This window comes from Miniopterus natalensis, chromosome 13 (genome assembly GCF_054644295.1).
Source record: "Miniopterus natalensis isolate mMinNat1 chromosome 13, mMinNat1.hap1, whole genome shotgun sequence".
Classification (NCBI taxonomy): Eukaryota; Metazoa; Chordata; class Mammalia; order Chiroptera; family Miniopteridae; genus Miniopterus; species Miniopterus natalensis.
In genome coordinates this window covers 49,679,016-49,703,612 of record NC_142093.1, presented here as the reverse complement: position 1 = coordinate 49,703,612, position 24,597 = coordinate 49,679,016, and the positions used below count along the sequence as shown (strand labels likewise).

The 24,597-nt window shown below is 40.0% G+C and overlaps 1 pseudogene; it reads right to left on the bottom strand.

Moving 5' to 3' along the window:
* The window catches only part of LOC107528626 (large ribosomal subunit protein uL4-like), a 28,489-nt pseudogene extending 4,151 nt beyond the window's left edge, over positions 1–24,338 (bottom strand).
* Positions 24,339–24,597: the final 259 nt, after the last annotated feature.

Below are 24,597 nucleotides of genomic sequence, written 5' to 3'. Positions count from 1 at the left end.
AATGAATAAGCAAGAGTGAAGCAGCAGGCTCAGCCGGGGCGGGGGCTCAGAGGTTGAGTGTCAACCTAGGATCCAGGAGATCGGGGTTCAATTCCCGGTCAGGGCACATGCCTGGGTTGTGGGCTCGATCCCCAGTCAGGGGCATGCAGGAGGCAGCCCATCAATGACTCTCTCATCATTGATGTTTCTATCTCTCTTCCTTCCTCTCTGCAATCAATAAAGATATATATATATTTTTTAAAAGCAGCAAGACAAAAGTAATCTATTTTTATAACCCAATTTCAGAAGTGACATCCTCACCTTTCCTGTATTAATCCTGTATTTTCCATTGCTTATGTTCAGAGAGAGGGGAGAGAGGGGGAGAGGGAGGAGAGAGAGACTGAGAGAGAGAGACAGAGAGAGAGAAACATCAATGTGAGAGACACATCGATTGGTCGCCTCCTGAATGTGCCCCAACCGGGGCTGGGGATCAAGCCTGCAACTGAGGTACGTGCCCTTGGCCAGAATCATGCCAGGGACCCTTCAGTCTTCGGGGCGACGCTGTAACCACTGAGCCAAACTGGCCAGGGTACCTGTCCTGTATTCCATCTGTTAGAAGCAAGTCGCTAGGCCCAGCCCGTTTTCAAGGTGAGAGGATTACACAAAAGCAAGAAGAGGACCACTGGTAGCCATCACAAAGGCTGCCTCCCCAGTGACTGACATTCCTCCCACAGGCAAAATACACTCCCTGCCGCCCAAAGTTCCCAAAACTCTCATCCCAGGGACTGTAGCTTACTCATATTCGTAACTACAATCACTTTTCTTATTGATTTAAGCAAAAAAATGAAAGAAAAGTGTAGAATCTCATGTCATTAAAAGTAAGTTACATGAATAAAATTTTATAAATAAAAATGTAATAAACCAGGTGTTTCTTAGCTGTTATTTTGAATGCCCTGAAATTTTTGGAGCATTTAATAACTACACAAATTTTTTTCTTTTAATTTCATTGTATTATTACAGTGTTTATCCAAGTAAAGTTCTTTTCCTTAATCTTCTTCTCGTTCCAATCATAACTTTAAAAATTCCTGTTATGTCTTTAGGGTTTTTCTTTTTCTTTGTTTTCTTATATTTTTTCCATCACCATTTACCCTCTCCATGCCCTCTTCCACCTCCACCCCCCCATCCTCTGTAATCACCACACTGTTGTCCATGTCCTTGAGTTCCCTTCCCCCCCTTTTTGCTCAATCCCTCTACACCCCCAAACACCAGAGCTGTCTGCCTGCTCTCTACCTATGAGTCTGTCTCTATTTCGATTGGTATCTCTGAGTCTGTCTCTATTTTGAGTTCAGTTTGTTCATTAAATTCCGCATATGAGTGAGATCATGTGGTACGTGTCTTTCTCGGACTGGCTTATTTCACTTAGCGTAAAGTTCTTCAGGCCCATCCGTGCTGTCACATAGGGTAAAATTGTCTTCCTTTTTACAGCAGAGAATATTCCATGGTGTAAATGTCCCACAGCTTTTTATCCACTCGTCTACTGATGGGCACTTGGGCTGCTTCCAGATCTGGCCATTGTAAATAACGCTGCAGTGAACATAGGGGTGCATAAGTCTTTCGAATTAGTGTTTCTGGTTTCTTCGGATAAATTCCAAGAAGTGGAATTGCTGGATCATAAGGTAGTTCCCACTTTTAACCTTTTGAGGAAGCTCCATACTGCTTCACACAGTAGCTGCACCATCTGCATTCCTACCTACAGTGCATGAAGGTTTCCTTTTTCCCGCACCCTCGCCAACACTTGCTGTTTGTTGATTTGTTGCTGGCACCCATTCTGACAGGTGTGAGGTGATATCTCATTGTGGTTTTAATTTGCATTTCTCTGATGATTAGTGACATGGAGCACAGGTCTTTTGCCCATTTTTTAATTGGATTGTTTGGGGGGTTTTGGTGTTGAGTTTTATAAGTTCTTTATAATTTTGGACATTAACCCCTTATCAGATGTATCATTGGCGAATATATTCTCCCATTCAGTGAGTTGTCTTTTTATTTTGATGATGGTTCCCTTTGCTAAGCAAAAACTCTTGAGTTCGTTGTAGTCCCATTTGTTTATGTTTTCTTTTGTTTCCCTTGCTCGAGGAGATATATTAGAAAAAATATTGCTATGAGAAATGACCAAGCTTTTACTGCCTAAGTTTTCTTCTAGGATTTTTATGGTTTTGAGTCTAACATTTAAGTCTTTAATCTATTTTGAGTTTATTCTCGTGTGCGATGTAAGAAAGTGGTTACACAAATTTTAAGCATTCATTATGTCATTTCTATGTTTGGTTTGAGTAATATTATATCTTAAATTTTTATAGACTCATCCATATATATGTAGATATCTTCTCTCTTTACGGTTGGATTCGTGATGCTATGAAATGTGGATAATTTAAATTCCTTTTTCCAGATCAACTGCTGATCATGTTTGTCCAATAAAGCACAACCAACTAAAACACACCATCGTATTGAAATAGAACTCTTCTCATCTAACCAACTCTTAGGGCATTTCTTTAATCTCTAACTATACGTGTATTCACCTGTGATACGAAAGGAACACAGTAGATATGTGCCATACCATGTGACCCTTTGCTGTCTGTCCCTTTTCTCATGATGCACATTATTTTGAGACTTATGCAAAAGCCAAAGAACCAACTGCTTTACCGTGGAGCCTCTGATTGGATCTGCAACAGCCTGAAGGAGTAAGACATATGGGAGGGCATGGAGACTGCTCCTTATGAAGAGCTAGATTCAGTGCCAAATAAAAGCATAAACATTTCTGTAGGGATCTTTAGGATAATAGTGTTATTTTTCATGGAAAGCTGTGAAGGATATTATTCACAAAAAATCAAACAGTATATTATAAATAATAAATAGTTCTATTCATTGACCACAAGTCCCCTGAAATAGCACTTCTACCATCTCCATGCAGTGCCCACTATTAAATCTAATAACCTTCCTTGTCCTACTCACCACTGGCCCATTTGGCCTCAAAACTGCTTCCCAGCATGAACCTTCAGTTCTAATCTCAATCAGTCTCACTTTCTCTGCTCACACTGTTCTTGCTTCTGTCCCATCCTTCTGCGAACCATGTCCTTCTCCCAATCCCCTGAAGTCTAATCCAATGCCTCACAGGCAGTTTAAATCACTGTTTTCACTCGAAGCCTCCGTACTTCAGGAGAACCCTCCTGGATCTCTCCCTTTTGTGGATTTCTATTGTAGATAAACTTGTCAGTATTTAGTTGTTTCTTAACCAAATACTCTATTTTTACTTGTCATATAACCTTGTCATGAGTGAGTGTCCGTCACAAAGCTCTCACTCACCTCATGATATTTGCTTTGCAATTTTAGACCTTTGGAGATTAATATAAAGTCTGAGTTAGTCCTGCATATGCTGTGCAATGCTACCAAGTTGTGGTAAACAGCACTGAAAATTCTTGAGACGGAAGGGTACAGGATTAGAATGTGTTTTTGCTGAATTAAATGGTGGGTTTCTGCATGACCTTTCATCAAACTTAGATTTCTAAATAACAGAACAAAACTACACTAAAACAACTTGCAATTGAACAGTCACCTAAGCTGATATATCTTTATAACATTTCACTAGAAATAATGTGTATGGACACATGTGTGTGTGTGCATGTGTGTCTGTAGCATTCTGTGATCCATATGGCTTTTTTCTCTCATGGATTCTTTAAAAAAAAATTTAAATTTTTCAATTACAATTGACATACAATGTTATATTTGTTTCAGATGTACAACATAGTGATTAGACATATATATAACTTACAAAGTGATCACCCTGATAAGTTAGTACCATACATAGTTATTGCAATATTATTGGCTATATTCCCTATGCTGTACTTTACATTCCCATGGCTGTTTTTATAACTGGCAATGTATACATCTTAAGCCCTTCCCTTTTTTCACCCATCCCCCATGCCCTTCTCAATCTGGCCACCATTAATTATTTCTCTGTATCTATGAGTAGGTTTCTGTTTTGTTCATATTAGAATCCATACATAAATGAAATCACATGGTTATTTGCCTTTCTTTGTCTGACTTATATTACTTAGTATAAACTGTCTAGGTCCATCATTGTTGTTGCCAATGGCAAGATTTCATTCTTTTTTATGGCCAAGTAATAGTTTATTGTTTATACGTACCACTTCTTTATCCATTTGTCTGTCAATGAACACTTAGATTGCTTCCACATCTTGGCTATTGTAAATAATGCTGCAATAAATATAGAAGTCCATATGTCTTTTCAAATTCGTGTTTTGGATTTCTTTGGATAAATACTCAGAAGTGAAATTGCTAGGTCATGTGTTATGTTTTATATTTAATTTTTTAAGGAACCTTTATACTCTTTTCCATAGTGGCTACACTAATTTACAAACCCATCAACAGTGCATGGGAGTTCCTTTTTCTTTACATCCTCACCAGCACTTGTTGTTTATTGATTTATTGATGATAGCCATTCTAACAGGTATGAGGTGATACTTCCCTGATGATTAGTGAAGCTGAGTATTTTTTCATATGTCTATGGGCCGTCTGTATTTCCTCTTGGAGAAATGTCTATTCAGGTCCTCTATCTATTTTTAATTGGATTATTTGTGTTTATGGTGTTAAGTTGAATGAGTTCCTTATATATTTTGGATATTGACCCTTTATTGGATATACATTGGTGAATATCTTCTCTTTAACATTTCCTGTAATTTTGGCTTTGTAGTCATGAACTCCTTTAGCCTTTTCTTGTCTGGGAAGCTCTTTATCTGTTCTTTGAATCTTAATGATAGCTTTGCTGGGTAAAGTAATCTTGGTTGAAAGTCCTTGCTTTTCATCACTTTGAATATTTTGTGCCAATCCCTTCTAGCCTGAAAAATTTCTGTTGAGAAATCAGCTGACAGAGCTCCCCTGTATTTAACTACTTTTCTCTTGTTTCTTTTAAGATTCTATCTTTAGGTTTAATCTTTGGCATTTTAATTATGATGTGTCTTAGTATGGGCCTCTTTGAGTTCATCTTGTTTGGAACCCTCTGCACTTCTCTGGGCTTGTATGTCTATTTCCTTCACTAGGTTAGGGAAATTTTCAGTTATTATTTCTTCAAATAGGTCTTCAATTCCTTTCTCTCTTCTCCTCTGGTACCCCTATGATGAGAATGTTTTTATGCTTGAGGCCTCTTAAACTATCCTCATTGTTTTGGATTCTTAATTCTTATTTTTATTTTTATTGAGGAGAGAGAGAGAGATTTGTTGTTCCACTTACTTATGCATTCATTGGTTATTTCTTGTATGTGTCCTCACTGCATTCTTTATTCTTTTTGATGCTCTGATTGGGTGTTTTCTGCTACCTTGCATTCCAAATCACTGATTAGATCCTCTAATTCATCTAATTTAATTTGGAGTCCCTCTAATGGATTCTTCATGTCATTTATTGTATTCTTCATTTCTAGCTGGCTCTTTTTTTATGTTTTCTATTTTAACCACACAGAAACTCTATTTCTGCCTATGACCCTTTCTCCTTTCTGCCTTCTTGATTCAAGCTGACACCATAGTCTAATGGCACCATGACTCATTTGCTTCCTTTCTTTTTTTTTCATTCCACCTTTAACGCCCTTAGATAGAACACCAGGTTCTGGTCAGTGTCAAACTGTCTTAAGAAAAAGCCTCAGATCTGTTGATCGAGGGAACAGAGTTTCAGTCAAACTAAAGGTAACATTGTGATCTCAGTTATGTTTTAGCCTCAGGCCCAAGAAAGTAGAATGACTCTACCGACCACATCCTCATGAACCTAGACAGACTGGCGCCATGGCTGACATCAGGACCTGATACAGTGATCAATTACTCCCTACCCTGGCCCCAACCAATCAGTAGAGCCTACGATCCCTACTCTCTTAATCACCATGAACAATTTTTCCCCATATATAATCGATGCTATGCAGGCCATGGGGGAGCCAAGTTTTAGACCATACCTGTGACTCCAGGATTGGCACCATTTCCTTAAACAAACCTTTACTTTCTTTGCTGTAAACTCTTGTTTGTATTTGGCTGGGCTTTGATGCAAGTAGGTGAAAAATGACTTCAGTTCTGTAACATTATTTCCATTTTTATGTTTCTATCTTTTTGTTAAAATTTTTACTGAATTTATCTACTCTTCCCTAAGTTCACTGAGCATCCTTATAACCCATGTTTTGAACTCTGCATCTGGTAGATTGCTTGTCTCCATTTCATTTAGTTCCTTTCTGGAGTTTTTTTCTGTTCTTTTATTTGGAACCTCTAAGGTACCAATTCACAACAATTGAACTATTAAAATAGACCAACAGCACCAACCTGAAAGCTACCCAGATGCCCATCAAATGAGAAACGGATAAAGAAATTGTGGTATATTTATTTAATGAAATAATATTCATCAACAAAAAAGACTGAGCCCCAGCCATACACAGCAAGAATATGTATGAATTTCATAGGCGTAATGATGAGAAAAAGAAGGCAGGCACACAAGGGTACAATCTGTACGATGCTATTTATACAAAGTTTAAGGTTAGACAAGACTAATCTGTGGTGATGGAAGTCAGAACAGCGGCTACTTCTGGGGGTGGTAGTGACTGAGAAAGGGCACAGAGAAACTTCTGGGGAGTTGAAAATGTTTTGAATCTTCATCTGGGTGGGTGTGTGGTTGCATGGAGTCTGTCTATATATCTCTTAATCTGTATCTATTTCTATCTGTGATTTTTTTTAAAAAATATATCTTTATTGATTTCAGAGAGAGGAAAGGAGAGGGAGAGAGAGAGACAGAAACATCAATGTTGAGAGAGTCATTGATCGAGCCCACAACCCGGGCATGTGCCCTGACAGGGAATCAAACCCCAATCTCCTGGATCCCAGGTCGATGCTCAACCGCTGAGCCACTCCCGGCCGGGCTCTATCTGTGAATATTAATCAAGATATAAAATTAATATTTGCATACTCAATTTAAAAGTTGCTAAATTAATAGAAAGTTTGCTAAATGAGCATGGGGAGATAGGTATGTTGCTGGCTGCATTGTAAATTGATAATAATCTTTTGGAAAACAGTCAGGCAATATGTAATGAGAGTTAATATGTGACATCCTTTCACCCACTGATTTCACTTTTGGTAGGAAAATTTCCTAGAGAAAAGGGAAAAAAATCTAGAAGCCACTTATACAATGATGTTTAGAATAATATTATCCATAAAATGAAAAACTATACAAACCAAATGTTTCATGACTGGGAAAAATTTAAGTAAACTGTGGTGAAGTAATAAAATATAACTGCATATAATCATTTTAAATTGTTATCTTGCAACTTGTCAAAATACATAAAAAATTATATCTAAAATAATGATAATTCCAAATTGCAAATATCATGTACCCAATTATATCAGTTAACTGTTATTGCATACAAACTCCTAAAACTTAGTGGCTTAAAACAACCATCATTTTATTTGCTTACAATTCTGTGGGTTAGCAATTTGTGCTGGGTTCAGCTGCATGGTGTGTTTGCTGGCGTGGCCTGGGAATCACTCATCTGACTATAATCATCTGGCAGCTAGACTGGGGCTGGATGGTCTCAGATGCTTTGTTCACATGTCTGGAGTTTGGTGCTGGCTGAAGGGTGGGCCTTTATCTCTGAACATGGTCTCTCGCAGGAAGCAGGCTAGGTCAAGCTTCTTCACATTTTGGTGGCAGCATTATAAGAGGGCAAGAGCAGATACTATAATCTCTTGGTCAAAGCCAGTCATAAGGCCAGCTGAGATTCAAAAGGAGAGGCAACAGGCCCCATATTTTGATGAGGAGAACATCTAGGTCACATTACAAAGGGATGAGTGGCCATTAAGCAATTTACACACCATCGACTCACAGCCAATATCACAAGGAACATGTAAATCATATGTATATACACTAATGAGAATTGAGGAAAGATCCAAAAGCTCTACCAAGTTGTTTTATATGTGTTTTTTCCTGTAAAATTGTTGGTAAATTTTAAAAAATTAGAAAAAAATTTACATTCCAAAATACATTCATTTAACCACATTAAAAGGGAACACAGGAGACTATTTTGTGTATAAACTGTGCTCATAAAAGATCCCAGACAAGTAACTCCAGCTTCTCAGATTCTAATATCAGAGAAGATATGGCAGGGAGTGGATTGGCTTTCCTGGAAGCTTCAAAGGTTTTCTGAAAGATTTACAACAGTTTGTTATAGAAAAAAAATGAGACAGGCCTCCTTATGAGCAAAGGTTTTTATTTTATCTAGAACTTCTTAGTAGAATTGCCCTACACTACCAAAACAGCCCCCCCATTATTTTAGATTTCTTCCACTCAATGAATATGTGTCCTGACATTCTTATTTCTAAACACTTTGTACTTCACATCCATACTCATTTGATATCCATTATGGTATTTATTTTACCATTTTGTTCTGATCTAGGATTTCTCCTAGATACAAGGACATACAGCTCCTAAAATTTGGTGTGAGTGAAAGGGAACTCATATTCCCTCACAAGCTACTGCACTTTTTGCCTCTTTTGGTTAATGGCACACTCATCATTCTTGGCACATCCAGGCTCAAAACTCTGCAATTGCCTTTATTCCTCCCTTCTCGGTCTCCTGCTAACATCAGGTTGGCTTCCTCAGCCAGCTGAGTGGACCTCTGAAAAGTCTCTTCTGGCTGCTTCCATTCCTTTTTTTTTTTAATCTTCACCCAAGGACATGCTGAAACAGAAGGCAGGAGAGAGGGAGAGAGACATCAATGTGAGAGAGAAACATAGATGGATTGCCTTCTGTTCACCCCCAACCAGAGATCAAACCAACAACCTGAGTATGTGCCCTGATCGGGAATCGAACTGACAACCTTTCAGTTCACAGGGACTGAAACTCAACCAATGGAGCCACTCTGGCTGGGTGGCTGCTTCCATTCTAACCTTCAAGACCCCTTGCCAATTCTTGCTTGACATAGCTGCCTCTCATTTCTTCATGATTCTTTTCTATGCCTCATACTGACATCTGTATTACCTTTTTAAAATAGATCCATCCAGATAACCTATTGAGGAAATAGGAACAATTTGTAGATGGAAGGGGATCTCTACCTCCTTCTCTGCCCTTGTGCTTTGCGTGCTTAAAGTTTGGAGGCCAAGTCTGAGTTCTTGGAGAGACAGGAAGAGAGGCAGGGGGTTGAGGTTGAGATGCAATGCTTTGTGGATCAAAATGTGATCTGCAGACCACCGCCAGCACCAGCAGTACCTGGGGGTGTGCAGAAATGCAGCATCTCAAGTGCTACCCCAGACCCACTGAGTCACAATATGCATTTTAGCAACATCCCCAAATGACTTGTGTGCATAGTAAAGTTTGGGAAGCATTCTAAGGGACACCCCTTGTGCACCACTTTACTCCTGTTGGCCTCACTTCTTTTTATTTTATTTTATTTTTTTTAATCCTCACCTGAGGATATATTTTTATTGATCTTTAGAGAGACAGGAAGGGGGGGAGAGAGAGAGAAAGAGAAAAACATTTTTGTGAGAGACAGACATTGATCAGTTGTCTCCCATACACTCCCAACAGGGGATCAAACCCAAAACCTATGTATGTGCCCTGACCTGGAATCGAACCCACAACCTTTTTGGTGTACAGGACCATGCTCCAACCAACTGAGCCACCCAGCCAGGGCCAGTTGGCCTCGCTTCTTTCCCAGCTGTAGGTAGGAATGGTCAGCAGTGGCCATCTCACTTAAACATCTATATATTTCTTTGGCCTCTTTGGCTCCTTGTATCTCACTCCTGCTTCTAGGTCAACTTCCCAAATAACTACAGCACCCAAATCTTTGTTTCAGGTTCTACTTTCAGGAAAACTCAGACTCAGATAAGAAAATTGAGGAGGAACTGAGCAAGCAGGGCAGCAGTGCTCTGGAGGTGGCAAGATCGCAGCTGGTGGTGATGAGAAAGCCAAGGGCCTGGGCAACAAGCACCAAGCTTCGGGGGAAACACAGTGGAGACTCCTGGAGCTTAGTTTAGCAAAGAAGTGTATCCCGCTAGAGGTTGCCAGCCCTCAAGGCAGGGCCAGCTGTTGAGACTGAGATGGGTGCAGTAGCAAAGAGCCCCCCACACAGAAGGACCCCACACTTGGTTTCATGCTCAGCTGTCACCACCTTGAATTTCTTAATTTTTGAACAATGGCCCTGCATTTTCATTTTGCACTGGACCCTGCAAATTATGTAAGTCGGTCCTGCTCCAAGGTATGAAGAAACAGCAACGTTGAGGCCATAGGCTGAGAGATTTTTCTTTAGTCCACCCATAAGCTCCCATAACTCTTCCATGATCCTAACGGAGTTAGGAAGATGGGGATAACTCCTTCTCAACACCACCATTTCCCAAAAAACCCGTTGTTGTTTTTTGCCAGTTGTGATAAATGAAGGATGAAGCAAAATTGATTTCATTTTGGAACACGAAAGAATGTAACATTTCTTGCACTTCAGGTGTTACAGAGAAAATTCTTACCCCTTCCGTGAATATTTTATTTCAGTCTTCTGTTTAAAATTCTATAGTGGTTCTCCATTCCCTAGAAACTAAAGTACAAACCCTATAGTAATGCATTCAAGGTTTTCATGATCTAACACCATCCACTAAATTCTCTCTTGGATCTTAAACTCTAGGCCCAGTAGCAAGTCCTCCCTACACCCTTGTCCCGCATCCACCCAGATTCCACACCCAGCTCCAAATAGTCAACCACTGACATTAGTTTCTTGTAAGAATACAGAAAATTTAAACATTTACACAAGCAAATAATATATACTTTGTTTTCCTTTCTTACACAAAAGGCAGCATGCCATAGGCACTGTTCTAGCCGTTCCTTTATGCTGCTGCTCTTGGCCTGGGATGTTTTTCTACACCATCTCCGTTACTAAGTCAAGCAGTCTTCAACACCACTGCGAACACCTCTCCTTGAAGCATTCCCAAATCCCACTAGTTGTAATTAAAGATTATGTTCCTGGGAAAGTAAACAGAAATTTTACAATTAAACTGTACTTAGCTATTTAATATCTCAAAGTCTCTTGGTCTTCATTTACCATAACAATAGACAATCTATACATAAGGGGAAACCACGTGAAATTGCTGTTCTTTGATAATATTGACTTAAAAGTGGCATTTCATGTGGGTAATCTAACAGATTTAAATTTAAATAGGATTTCCCCCTCACCTCTTTAGTTTTCTATAAGATTCCTTTTTTTTCCCTACCAAGGAGCGTAACATTTAGTGACCTATATTCTTTTATTCCCACACTTCCCATCATAAGATTACTCTTGTATGAATCTGGGGCTTTCTAGGTTTATAACTGCCTTTTATTTCCACACTACATATGGCTCTTACTCAAGAGGATGACCCTTCTTTTACTATCTCCACCGTCCTTTTCACTAGTACAACCTGTACACGTTCTTACCAACTTTACAACCCACCGCTCTGCTAAGCAAAGCATGAAGTCCCTCAAACACTGCAGGCTGGTGTCGCTGCCACCTATGACAGCAGCGATTGATGTAACACACAGATCATGTTTGTGTTGTATATGTGCTCGTCACATGCTTGTTATATAAAACAAGTTTAATCTCTTTCCCACAAGAAATCCTTCAAATATGTTAACAGTGCACGGGCCCTCCCTGTTTCTCCCCTTCTCCAGCCGGTGACCTCACAGCTGGTTTCCTCCTGGGTACCTGGCCATGCCTTCTTTTTCTCCTCCTCTGGCCCTTCTTCCCTGGCCCTTTCCCTACCCCAAGATGCTGGCCTTCTCTTCACTACGCACGTTCACCCTGGGTCAGTTAGATATTACCCACCGCTCTGCCACTAGCACGCCACCCGGCATTTCCTAGGCCTTCGCACTCCCTAACGCTCCATGCTCCCCACCCACTCCCACCCCGCCCAATACGAGCAAAAGTTTATTTAGAGAGTCACAGGGGTAGAAGTGAGCCATGGAAGAAGTGAGTCACTGGGCTGCATGGGCTCAGGAAATAAGTTACAGAGGCAAAAGAAGGGCCCTTGGAGCTTAGGAGAAAGGAAGCAGAGGCACGCCTAAAGGAAGAACATCAGATGGAGGGTGGGAGAGGGAGAGCCAACTCTGTGCTTTTCTGACAAGGTTTACCTTGTCACAACACCCACCCCCCTTAGGAATTTTATAAATTATTTCATCATTTGCCCTGGTCGGTTTGGCTCAGTGTTTAGAGCGATGGCCCGCCAACTGAAGGGCCCTGGGGTCAATTCCAGCTAAGAGCACATACCTCAGTTGCAGGCTCGACCCCTGGCCCAGGTTGGGGCTCGTGCAGGAGGCAACCAATTGATGTGTCTCTCTCACATTGATGTTTCTCTCTCTCCCTTTCTCTTCTTCTCTCCCCCTTCCCTCTCTCTCTAATAATCAATAAAAAAACAACAACCATTTTTTAAAAAGTGCTTTGTAAACTATAAAAGTGCTGTGTAAGCACAAGTTGCTAACAATTAATCCTTAGATTTCAATCTGGACTTCCTGAAGTCCTCTTCTGAGCCTGCAAGCCCCTTTCTAGTTCTTTTACCCTCCAGCCTTGGAATGACCTCCCTGAAGTCCCTTTATTCTTTTGTAAAACATATATTTAAAAAAGCAATTTTACAAGATCAGCAAAAATATGCTACCAATTGCTTCACCTTTCTTTGAGTAGGCTTTTCCTTTCTTTTTGTAGTTTTATCCATTGTTTTACGTTTCAAGCTCCCAGCTGTGGAGTGATCCTTCTGCTAGCCCTGATTACCCCGAGCAGACTACCCTAATCTTAATTTAGATGGAGAAAGCAATTCTATTTACGTTGTATTTGGCTACTCACAGATAAAAAGGGACATACGTGAGCTTATCACAATCTTCTTTTTTGGAGCTTGTCTTAAAGTAACAGTATGTGCACTGACAGCGGGAGTGGTAAATCTGTGCAACTTCTTTGAAGGGCAATTTGGAAAATGTATCACAACATCTTATACATGTTCAAGTCCTTTGACAAGGCAATTCCTCTTTTAGAGAATTTCTCCTAAGGAAATTATCAGCGATGATAACATGTAGAGTCTTGTGGTAGAATCAAGGATGGCCAACAAAGCTTTGTTTGGAACCTCAAAATTAAATTGATGATTGTATATCTATGCAAAGATTAATGATGTTGCAGAAATGCATCAACTAAAACAAAACAAAAAATTCAGAATATGTTGCCAAGTAAAGAAAGCAATTTATAAAAAAGTGTACATTGTGCTATTATCCTATTTTTGTTTCTTTTAAAAATGCATAGAAGGAGTTCTGGAAAGGTTTCCACTAAGGTATTTATAGATAGGTGAGATTTGGAGGCTACGATTATGATAATCTCTTCTTGTTTGCTCATGTTTTTCTGTTTTTCTCTGAAGATCACCAATTACTTCTGCAGTCGAATGACAACAATAAGCAATGTTTTGATTGCCGGAGAATTATTTGAAGAGTTAATGGCCCTGCGTATTCTAATAATCTGTCACCAGCTTCTCTCGGGCCAGCTAAAGTAAGAGTGTTTCACTGTGAGTTCCTCTGGCAAAAGGACATATGACCTCAAAACACAGGTCTTCTCATTTTACATCCTGACCATCTCTGCTCAAACAACTGCAGAACTATCAGGAATTACAGGTTTCACGACTTGACACTCTGACACAGACAATTTGGCCTTCATTTCAACAGATTTATCTATTTGCTAAAGGAATGAAGTCTGTAAACCTCACTCATTGTCTCCAGAATTCAGTAGTATTTTATTAAAATTCAATATTGTTTCCTTTACAAAAAAGAGCTCTCTACATTTGCGTCTCTAAGACACATGGCAAAATATGGCAAAGCATTCCGTAAATCCTAGATTCTCTCAATTACAGCCTCTGTCTACATGGTTTTTGAACTGTCATTGCCTTACTACAAAATCAATATCACCAGCAATCACATTATTGAGTACTTACAATACGCTAGGCATTACACTATGTGCATTGTATATGCATTATTCAATTTGAACTTCCCAACCCACTGTGAACTTTGAGGCAGCTGTAATATAACACATATCTGAGCCGGGTTTTATAATTATTCCCTGTGGTGGACAAGCGTAAGTGACCAACTCAGCGCTTCATGTCCCCATTTCCTAACAATACCCTGAAATGGGGACAATAAACGTGTGTAACTCATAAGACGGTTGTGAGTTTTAGATAAGTGAATACATGACTATCAACACAAATAAAGCTGCTAAACACATTCACACGCAAGTCTTTGTATGGATATATGCTTTCTTTTCTCTTGGGAAAATAGCTAAGAGTGAAATGACTGGGTCATATGATTGGTATATATTTAACTTAAAAAAACTGCCAAAAGGTTTTTTTCCAAAGTGGACGTAACATTTTACATTTCCATGAACAGTGTGTGAGAGTTCTAATTCCTCCGCATCATGCTAACACTTGAAATGGGGAGTTTTACATTTTAGCTATTCTAGTGAATATGTACTGGCACCTCATTGTGGTTTTAATTTATCTTTTACTAGTGGCTAATTATGTTGAGCACCTTTTCATATGTTCATTTTCCAAACATGTATCTTCTTTAATTATCTATTTAAATCATTTGCCAACTTTTGTGTGGGTTATTGGTTTGCTTATGATTGAGTTTTGAGAGTTTTTATATATTCTGGATTGAAGACTTCTATCAGATATATGACGTGAAAATATTTTCTCTCAGTCTGTGGCTATTATACCTCCCATTCTCTTTATAATGCTGTTGGAAGAACAGAAGTGTTTAATTTTTATTAAGTCTAATCTATTAATTTGTTTTTTTTTATGGATTGAACTTTTGGTACATATCTAAGAAATCTTTAACTCAATTCACCAAGATCCATCCCTAGCCTTTCTTTTAAGAAGTGTATAGTTTTAGATATAAGATCTATTTTGAGTAAATTTTGTATATGGCACAAGTATGGATTGAAGTACAGTTCTGTGGGGAACTTTTGCATATGGATATCCAATTGTTCCAGCACCATGTAATGACAAGACTATTCTTTTCCCACTAAATTGCCTTGCATCTTTGAAAAAAATCAGTTGTTCATATATGTATGTGTTTATTGCTGGACTCTGTTTCACTGATATAGTTTTCTCCTTTTGTGCCAATACTACATTGTCTTGATTACTGAAGTTTTATAATGATTTTAGAATTGAATAGCGTTAGTTCTCCATCTTTATTCTGCTTTTTCAGTATGTTTTCATTTTTTCAGGCCCTTTGCATTTCCATGAATTTTAGAAACAGCTTATCAATTTCTACCATAAAAAGTCCTGCTATGATTTTGATTAAGATTGCATTAACTCTATAGATCAATTTTGGGAGAAATGACATCTTAAAAGTATTAAATGTCTGACCCATGAACACAATATATCTACTTTATTAACTTCTTTAATTTCTCTTAGATACATTTTATAGTTTTCAATGCATAGGTCTCTCATATCTTTTGTCAGATTTATCACTAACTATTCAATATTTTTAATGTTTTTATTTCAATTTCCAATTGTTTTTTGCTAGTATATAAGAAAACAACTGATTTTTGTCAGTTGATCTTGTATTTTACAACCTAGCTAAACACACTTGCTCTAAACCCACAATAGAATTGGGAATTCCATTGGATGTCCTGTCTAGACTATCATGTCATCTCAAATAAAGGCAATTTTACTTCTTCCTTTCCAACTTGGATACCCTTTATTTCTTTTTATTTTTATTTTTTAATCCTCACCTGAGGATATGTTTTTATTGATTTTTTTAAAAAATTTTTTAGAGGGAGAGGAAGAAGGAGAGAGAGAGAAATATCAATGTGAGAGAAACATCAATTGATTGCCTTCTGTACATGCCCGAACTAGGGGTTGAGCTCAAAACCTAGGTATGTGCCCTGGCTGTGAAGCAAACCTGCAACTTTTTGGTGTGTGGGACAATGACCCAACCACTGAGCCACACTGGCCAGGGCCATACCAAGTATTGATGAGAATGAGAAGAAATGAAACCCTTGTGGACTTCTGGTGAATGTTAACATTACAACTACTTTGGAAAACAATTTGGCAGTTTCTTAAGCTGAACATACAAGGAACATACGATCCCTTCAGTCCATGCCTAGGCATTTGCTCAAAGGGAAAAGAATTATTGACCGTATAAAGACTTGTACACAAATGTTTACATAAGCTTTATTTGTAATAGAACCCAAGCTGGAGACAGCTCAACTGTTCATCAACAGGAGAATGGATAAACAAACTGGCATATTCATAAAGTGAAATACCACTCAGCAAGAAAAAAGAATAAACTATTGCCACATATAACAACATGGATGGATCTTAAAATTATCACACTGGGTGAAAGATACCAGCCAGAAAAGAATATATAGTGTATGATTAAACTGTAGAGATTCAAAACTAATCTATAGTGATAGAAAGGAGATTGGTAGCTGCTTGGAAATAGGGGACAGGGGGCTGTGAGAGGGAGGGGTTACAAAAGTACTAGTGAAAACTTTTGGAGGTGATAGATACGCTCGCTATCTTGATTGTAGTAATGATTTCATTGGTGTGTATACTCACATAAAATTGTACACTTTAAACACGTTAATTTTTTAATAAACTATATATAAACTTTAGTAAAATTTACATGCATATAAACTTTGTGTATAAATGACATACAATAAACTATATATAAACCTTTTGTTTTAAAATTTGGTCCCAAAAGTGAAAATGTTCCTTCCTGTCATTTTCATTGGCCAGTTAATGTCATTAAATGTTCACACCTCACTCTAAGGGGCTAGGAAAGTGCATTCCTACTACATGCTTGGATAGAGTTGAATATTTGTGTTTGTGTACAGTCCTAATGAGTCCTAATGACTCAGCAGTAAGCATGCTGTTTTTTTATAAATAGAACACTTGTCCTAGTTGTTACGTAACAGAATTCACATTTATTTGCAGAACCAACAAACAATAGTAGACTTAGCAGCCCTCGCTCAAAAGTCCTGAAAAGGTTCAGTTGTTTTGCTTACAACAGTGAGAAACACAAGTTAAATCAAATTGGCCAAGTAACCCAGACCTTTCCCCACTAATTCTGAAGTTAGTGCTTCTTTGAATCTAAGAAATAAATAGGACTGGGAGAAAACATGAACAACCATTTGGTCTAGTTCCGGTCTCCTAGATGATTAAGTTTAATGTAAATCACAGAAGACAGATGGAGGGTCTGAGACTTCATAATGACAAATTCACTTTCCTAGGTTTATTATCTTTATGGTCAAGAAATTGTTTCTCATATCCAACTAATTTTTTTTTTTAATTTAAAGTAATTTATTTTGCTCTGTTCTTATCAGTCACTTCCTGAAAAATGTTTTTTTAATCCTCACCACAAGATATGTATCTACTGATTTGAGAGAGAGAGGAAGGGAGAGAGAGAGAGAAACATCAATATGTTGCTTCCAGTACACGCCCAGACAGGGGGTCAAACCTGCAACCTGGGAATGTTCCATGACCGGGGATGGAACCCACAACCTTTCGCTGTACTGGACAACGCTCCAACCAACCGAGCCACTCGGCCAGGGCTCTTATCAGTCACTTAGATGACTTGGCCAGAAATAGTAAAGCAAAAGCTCTGTGGCATAGAAAAAGGTTAACAAAAAACTCTTGCACAACAGTAAGGAAAAAAGATAAACATTTTATTTCCTTTTCTAGCAACATAGCACATTGTATTACTACAGCCTCGACCTCACCCCTAGCAGACCTTCTTTCTGAAAAACACATAGAAGTGTTGTGTCTGCTCTATTCTTTTCTGTACTTTTTATTTATACTTTAAAACATTTCTAATTTGTTGCCTTGGCCAGGTAGCTCAATTGGTTAGAGCGTGATCCCAATACACCAAAGTTGCTGGCTCAGTCCTCGGTCAGGGCACATGCAAGAATCAAACAACGATTGCAAAAATAAGTGGAACAACAATTCGATGTCTCTCTCTCTCTCCTTTCCCCTCTCTAAAATCAATAAATAAAATAAAATATTTCTACTTTTACTGCTTTAAAAAAAACCCAAACACCTCAATTAAAGATGGTCCATGGCCACGGACAATTCAGAAAGGAAAATTTGTATGACAATAAACATATAAGATGAGGAAAGAAGTTATTTAGTACTCGAAGTAGTAATTTAAATGAAAATTACGGTGAGATGCCATTTCAGCTGTAAAATCAGCAAATATATCTTAAAAATGAAAATGCTCAGTGTCATCAAGGGTATCAAACCTATATTTACAGTAGGAAAATCAATTGGTACAAACTTTCTCATTATGTGAGAATGATGGGAGTGTGCATATTTTTAATTTTTTCTTTTTGCTAATATATATTTTCTAAGTTTTCTGTAATAAACATGTACTACTTTTGTAACAAAATATACACTTTTAATCGAAAGCAATATTGCTATTTTAAAATTCTCTCTTACCCTTCTCTATGCTAACCAATTTCTTTCCTCTTCTTTGTAAGGCCTATTTTCATTCTGCAATCATATTTTTCAGGATTTTCAGAACTTTTTCATTTTCTCCATGTCTTCAATTCAGTCGAGCTTACTTTCTGAATCAGTCTACCATAACAGGTTTGAAATTTTCAAAAATGCTTTTCTGGTTTCTTTTTTAAAGTATAAAGTTATATTTGCATTGCATTTCACCTAAAGCATCCATCCATTAGCTAGACTGGTATGAAACTGTGTACGAGTCCATATGAGAAATGCCACAAATGTGATAAAAAACAAAGTCCTTTCTGTACCTTCACTGATTTCAATAATCTTACCCCACACGGCAGGCTCCAAGGGGTGTGAACAGAGCAGTGGCGTAGGACCCCACATCCAGACAGACCCTGCACTTGGTGTTTAATGCTATGCAGTTGCCACCTTGAAATTCTAAGCGTTTTTCCTTTAAATTTCTGTTTCGTAAATGAAGTCTGACCAACACTGTAAGCATGTGCCTTGGAGCCTTCAGCTCCCGTGCAGTCTGCCTGCTGTCAGCTCCCTACCTCCTGGCAGCTGACTCTCCATCACCTGGTGCCTGGGGCCTTGCCCAGACTCCATGTCTGCCCTCCCCACTGTGACCACCGCCACCGTCCACCAAGCTGGCAACCAGGCTGTCTTCTGCTACGAAGCCCATGTTCTGCTGTGACACTCTGCCCTTTGTGGGGCCTGGGCTGAGGCCCAGGAAGGTTGGGATGGGTCATATGTACCCCAGGAACACTTTTCAGCAAGGTGTGGGTGACAAGTCCCTGCCAGGGCACCACAACTATTTGGGGGGGGTGATGGGGGGAACTTGCCAGGGAAAGGCCTCTTGCCCGCCCCCCAGTCCAGGTACTCATGCTCCGGCACTGAGGTTGCAATCCATTTTGGGACTCACGGCAGGGGTCTGCGGCTGGAGGGAGTGGTCCAGATGCCTGACAGGACCTGCACTTACCTTGTGAGTGTCCCCTGCCAAAGGGAGACTTACCTTAAATAGCAAATTAAAAGACACCATGACAGGTCAAGAGAGCAACTGGGAAAGAGAGGAAAAGCTTCATATAGTACCTTTAACAGTACATTTTTTCCTGCTTTTTAAACAAGAAGAGTGTGTCATTTTGTACCAGGGAGAAAAATTATGTAGTCAGCCCTGCTGTGCTATGGTCAGACCAGGTGACAGAGGAGGAAAAACAGTTTACTCCAAGAGGAAAACTGACTTATTTGATCACTCCACCCTTATTTACCTTTGTCTTCAAAGTGTTTATACACAGAGTCCTACTGCTTGCTGTTCCTGGTGTTGGAAGATGACTGCACTGATCACTGCTATCTGGCTGGCCAGCCAGAGGAGAAGGGCTGTTTATTATATGGCTGGCAGTGTACAAAGCAGAGCTGTCCCAGGGTGTATTCCTTTCAGTGTTATTGAAAGCTACTTTCTGCAGGGATCGCTCTGGTGAAAGAGGTTTCCCCTTTTTAAGGTGCCTCATAGAGTGCCAAATAGGTCTCTGAACACTGCTTCCTGGACATTGCTTATTCCTGCAGATAATGGCCTTAATGCACTGTAAAAAGCAACTTAGTACCGATGCTGTGGTGACAGTCAGTCAACAGGGTGATCTCCACATAGAAAGAACAAGACAGACAGTTCTCACAACCACAGCAACGCATGTCCCTGGAGAAGGCACTCTTGGGTAAGTCTGATTTTCTTACACAAACAGTGTAGTTAGGTAGCTATATGCCTAAGGATTTAATCTGAATTCTTCTCTTTTAATGATCATAAATGCCATATTCAAATCAGCTATAAATTATGTAATTGTATCTTGTCCAATAGTAAGTTTTCAAAATGTAAATCAGTCTGGTAGTAAGGAAATAGATCTTATAAATTTTCAGTTAATTTTTTTTACTTGTTTAGAAGATTCCTCAGGAAGGGGGCTTGTGCATGGATAGAAAGTGTGGGGAAGAAAGGGCCAAAAAAAGGGAAAGGAGCTATGGGCAAAGAAGGCAGAAACTAGGGGGACAGTAGGCTTCAGAGGGTGGTAATATTCTTGTATGCTTTTAAGTTTAAAAAAAAAGAATAAGAGTAGAATAAAGGAATTTTTAGATATGTAAAGTCTCTAAAGTTTATCTCTGTGTTCACTCTCTTATTAAACCACTGCAGAAGGGGATGTGTTCCATGCAAACAAGGAAGAGAAAGGACAAAGTGCAACCAAGGGATCAAGAAAACAAAATCCAGCATAGAAGTGAAGCATAGTCCTGGGGTGACACCTGTGTAGTTGGTCTGGAGAAGAACCAGTCCAGCCTGGAGCCGGAGGACCAAGGTTAGAGGTTTATTTCCAATAAAATATGGAATTGATAGATTAGCCATTGAAGTAGTTTTATAGTTCAGACAGAGATGAATAAGTGGACAGGACCCTAGAAAATAGAATAAACCAAAATTTGAGTTAATTATTAACTCCAGGGGAAGTGAACAATTGCATAAGAATGGAAATATAAATGATGTGCTTCAGCCATGAACAAGATTTATATGGTCATATTAATATAAAAATGAATATATAATATAATCGCATTGGGAACGAGTGGAAGAAAATGGTATATGAATGGATGGTATAAAACAGATCATTCCTCATTTTCCACAGTAAGAAATCAATAAATGATGTATAAAATGGAAAAATCAGGAAACGCAGTAGAAATCTATTATTGGAAATACAAGGGTAAACATGAGAAAAATGCTAAAAGAATTGTCTCTGAGGAATGGGAATTAGAGTGGGTAGGGATAAGAAGATTATATTTTTTAATAAGTAGGGCTTGTCTGGGACAGTCCCAGTTTATCCTTGTTAGTGTGGCATAATTTTATTATCATTTCCCCTTTCACTCTCAAAATTGTCCCAATTTAGATGAAGCCTTGAAGTGTTATTTGACTTTTAAAACTAAATATGGGCAAAAAATTGATAAAAAATAAAATAAAAGAGAGGGCTCTTTGGACCCTAAATAAAATAACTGTTTCATTCAGCTAAGCCAAAGACTTTAATTTTCTTTTCCTCTAAAATTAATTCTTTATTTAAAATGGAATACAAGCAATATGTCTATTTCAAAGCACTTTGTACATTCATTGCCTCATTTAATCCTTACAACAGTTTGATGGGGTAAATATCCTATCCAATTTTATAGATGATAAAATGTGGTTTAGAGAGGTCTTACGACTTCCTAACAAGGTGACAGAGTTCTTAGATAATAGTCCACACTGGACCAGGCCCTCTAATGACGGTTCTCATGCTCTTGCCACAAACCAGCAGAATCTAAGATGGAAAATCAAGAACCCAGATTAATAGCCTAGCCGTTAGAAAAACAGATTATGAGAAGCAATGAAAACCTCAAACATCCTTTTGTCAGCCCAGTCTTTGAAAGAAGTTCTAATTAGTTTGCCCAATCAGGCATAGGGGAAGCTGAAATCACCCTCATGGGAAGGCAACCCATATCTCTTTTGGAGTCCCGGAGGATGAGTCTCTACTGTTAAACCTCCAGACCAGGGAAGTAGTTCTAGTGGTTCTTATTTTTTAAAACGTATCTTAAAATTATAAAAATAATGCATAATTAGTTCAGAAAAAATAATAGAGAAAAAGCACAAAAGAGAAAAATGAAATCATCTAAATCCCATCACCTAAAGATGAATATGGTTAACATTTTAGTGCATATATATCTCTGTCTTTTTCTTATACAAATGCAAAAATAGGATCATATCATGCAGACTTCTCAGTAACCTGCTTCTCCCCTCCAAACACTGCACTCTGGACATGGTTTCATGTCCATAGCCATATGGCTGTTTCTTTTTAGTAGCTGCGTAATAGTTCATCATTTGGACTACCATATTTGACGTATCCTCTGTTGCTAGATACTTGGGTTGTTTTTATTTTCTTTCTTTCTCTTTTTCTATTATTAACTTTACAGCAACAACAAAACTCTGCACACACATCTGTGTGTACATGTCCAATTACTTCCTCAGGATAACTTCCTTGAAGTGAGACGACTGTTCCGAAGAGCAAGAATTTCAGGGGCCCTTCTAATTCACATTGTAAGTTGCCCTTCTGAAAGGTTATATATATTCTCATCAATAGAGGATATAAATGTCCATATCCTTATATACCGTCAACCCTGTTATCTTTCCTAAGAGTTAAACCTGGAGGGAACCAGGCAAGAGTATGTGTGGGATGGGAGGCAGCTGAAACAAACAAAAAATGTCAAGAGTTTTTAATTCCTTCTTTCTCCAATATTTTTCCAGTTTGAAACTCCGGCCTGACTGGTTCCGTCTTCAGCTCACACCACAACTTTCCCATTTGCCCCTCTCTTATATTATTTGAGTTCCAGTCTTTCCTCACTAGTGAGTACATTCCTTTGAGGTGAAAGACAGCACCCTATATATCAAAGTTCGTATAGCAACATCGCCCAGTAACAGGGTCACTGTGACATCCCCTAGGATTCTGAAATTTCAGAACCAGGCTTGTTAAAATGAACTGTTTAATACAGTCTCCCACACTGATCCGCCGGTCATAGAAACAAAGCCACATTGATGCTAATTAAGGAACAGAGGCCAAGAGCTGGAGGCACATTCCTAACCTCCTCCTCTGTCTGATTCTTTTCTCCCTGCCCCAGGGACATCCCCTCCCAAGTCCACGTCCACTGCCTGCACTGAAATGTCCCTGTTTGCTTTATTTAAAGGGGTACCACTGGAGGCTTCATTCTCACAGTCCATTCTCTGCTTGCCATTCCTCACTCAGGCCAAGAGTGAGGATCACGCCCCCATTCTTCCTAAAACTTTTACCCCCAGTTGAGGGAGCAACGTTTGGCTCACATTTCTCTTGTGGTTCTTGGGGCCTTTCCTTCATGATCCAAGGGGGCTGGTAGAAGCCAGCCCTGTTCAGTTTATGCATGCAAGCAACCCTCTTCCTCCTCAGGACCGGCACAGGGGTTGTCCTAAAGAGTATGCTCCACTGGGGTCAAAGAAACGCAGAACCAGGCACCGCATGCTCGCCCACACTGCTCATTTTATGCAAGTTGCTCTTGCGGGGCGGTGCCCACACGCAGGGAGGGTAATGAAAGAAAACACGGGTAAACCTTGCACTGGGACGTATTAACATGCAACAGCCTTTGTCCCTGGGACTGAGCGCTTCAGTGCCTGGCTTTTAAAGCCGCTCAGACTGAAGGCGGGCAGGGAAGAGACTGAAACAGGCAGGGGACGGGTGGACCTAGTCCTAACTGCCCTTTGGGCCCAACCTTCTCTCACACACGGTGCACAAACTACAGTCTCACCTAGAGACGGAACATCATTGCTTTCTGGGTTTCACCCGCTACCGCCTCAAACCAGCTATGCCAAAGTTTTCCCAGTTCCCCAGGACCTGGCATAAACACCCTCTTCTATTTTTACCGATCACTGGGACCCGTTATTACCAAAAAAAATACACAAAGCGACACAGTCCCAAGTCCAAACCTCAGACAAAATCGATAACTAAATATTGGCAGGGCAAAGGGAAAGAAAGCGGAGAAGACACTGTTGATGCCCCTCCGGGCGCTACTCGGGAGCCCGGGCAAAGCTGCGGCTTCGCACTTCCGCGCCCAACGCCAGGCCGCCGCGTTCCTCCGCCGGCCCGGCGGGCGCTCCTCTCGGCCCCGCCCCAGGCTCCGCCCCCCGTCGACGTCGGTTGTTACGTCTCGGCTGGGGCTGCGGCCGCAGCGGGTGTTCTGCTCGGCGGGCGACGCTTGGGGCTTCGTGAGGTGACCGGGGCGTTGGGGACGGCCGCCGGGACCCGCGGCGCCCATCCGAGCGGGGCTGGCGCAGGGTGCCTAGGAGGCAACTCGGTAGCCGCCGGGGGAGCCATCTCGGGCCTATTTTTCCTTTTTTTTTTTTCCCCAGGACCTTTGCTCCGCGCGCCCCATTTCTCTCTGCAGACACCGCGACGCCCCCTCCCGGGCCCGGCCGCGGTGCCCGCCCGCCTGAAAGGCGCCGCCCGCCGGCGGGAGCGAGCCGGGAGCCGCCGTGCCTGCCGTGCTTCTCGCGGAGCCTGGGCGGCCGGCGGGG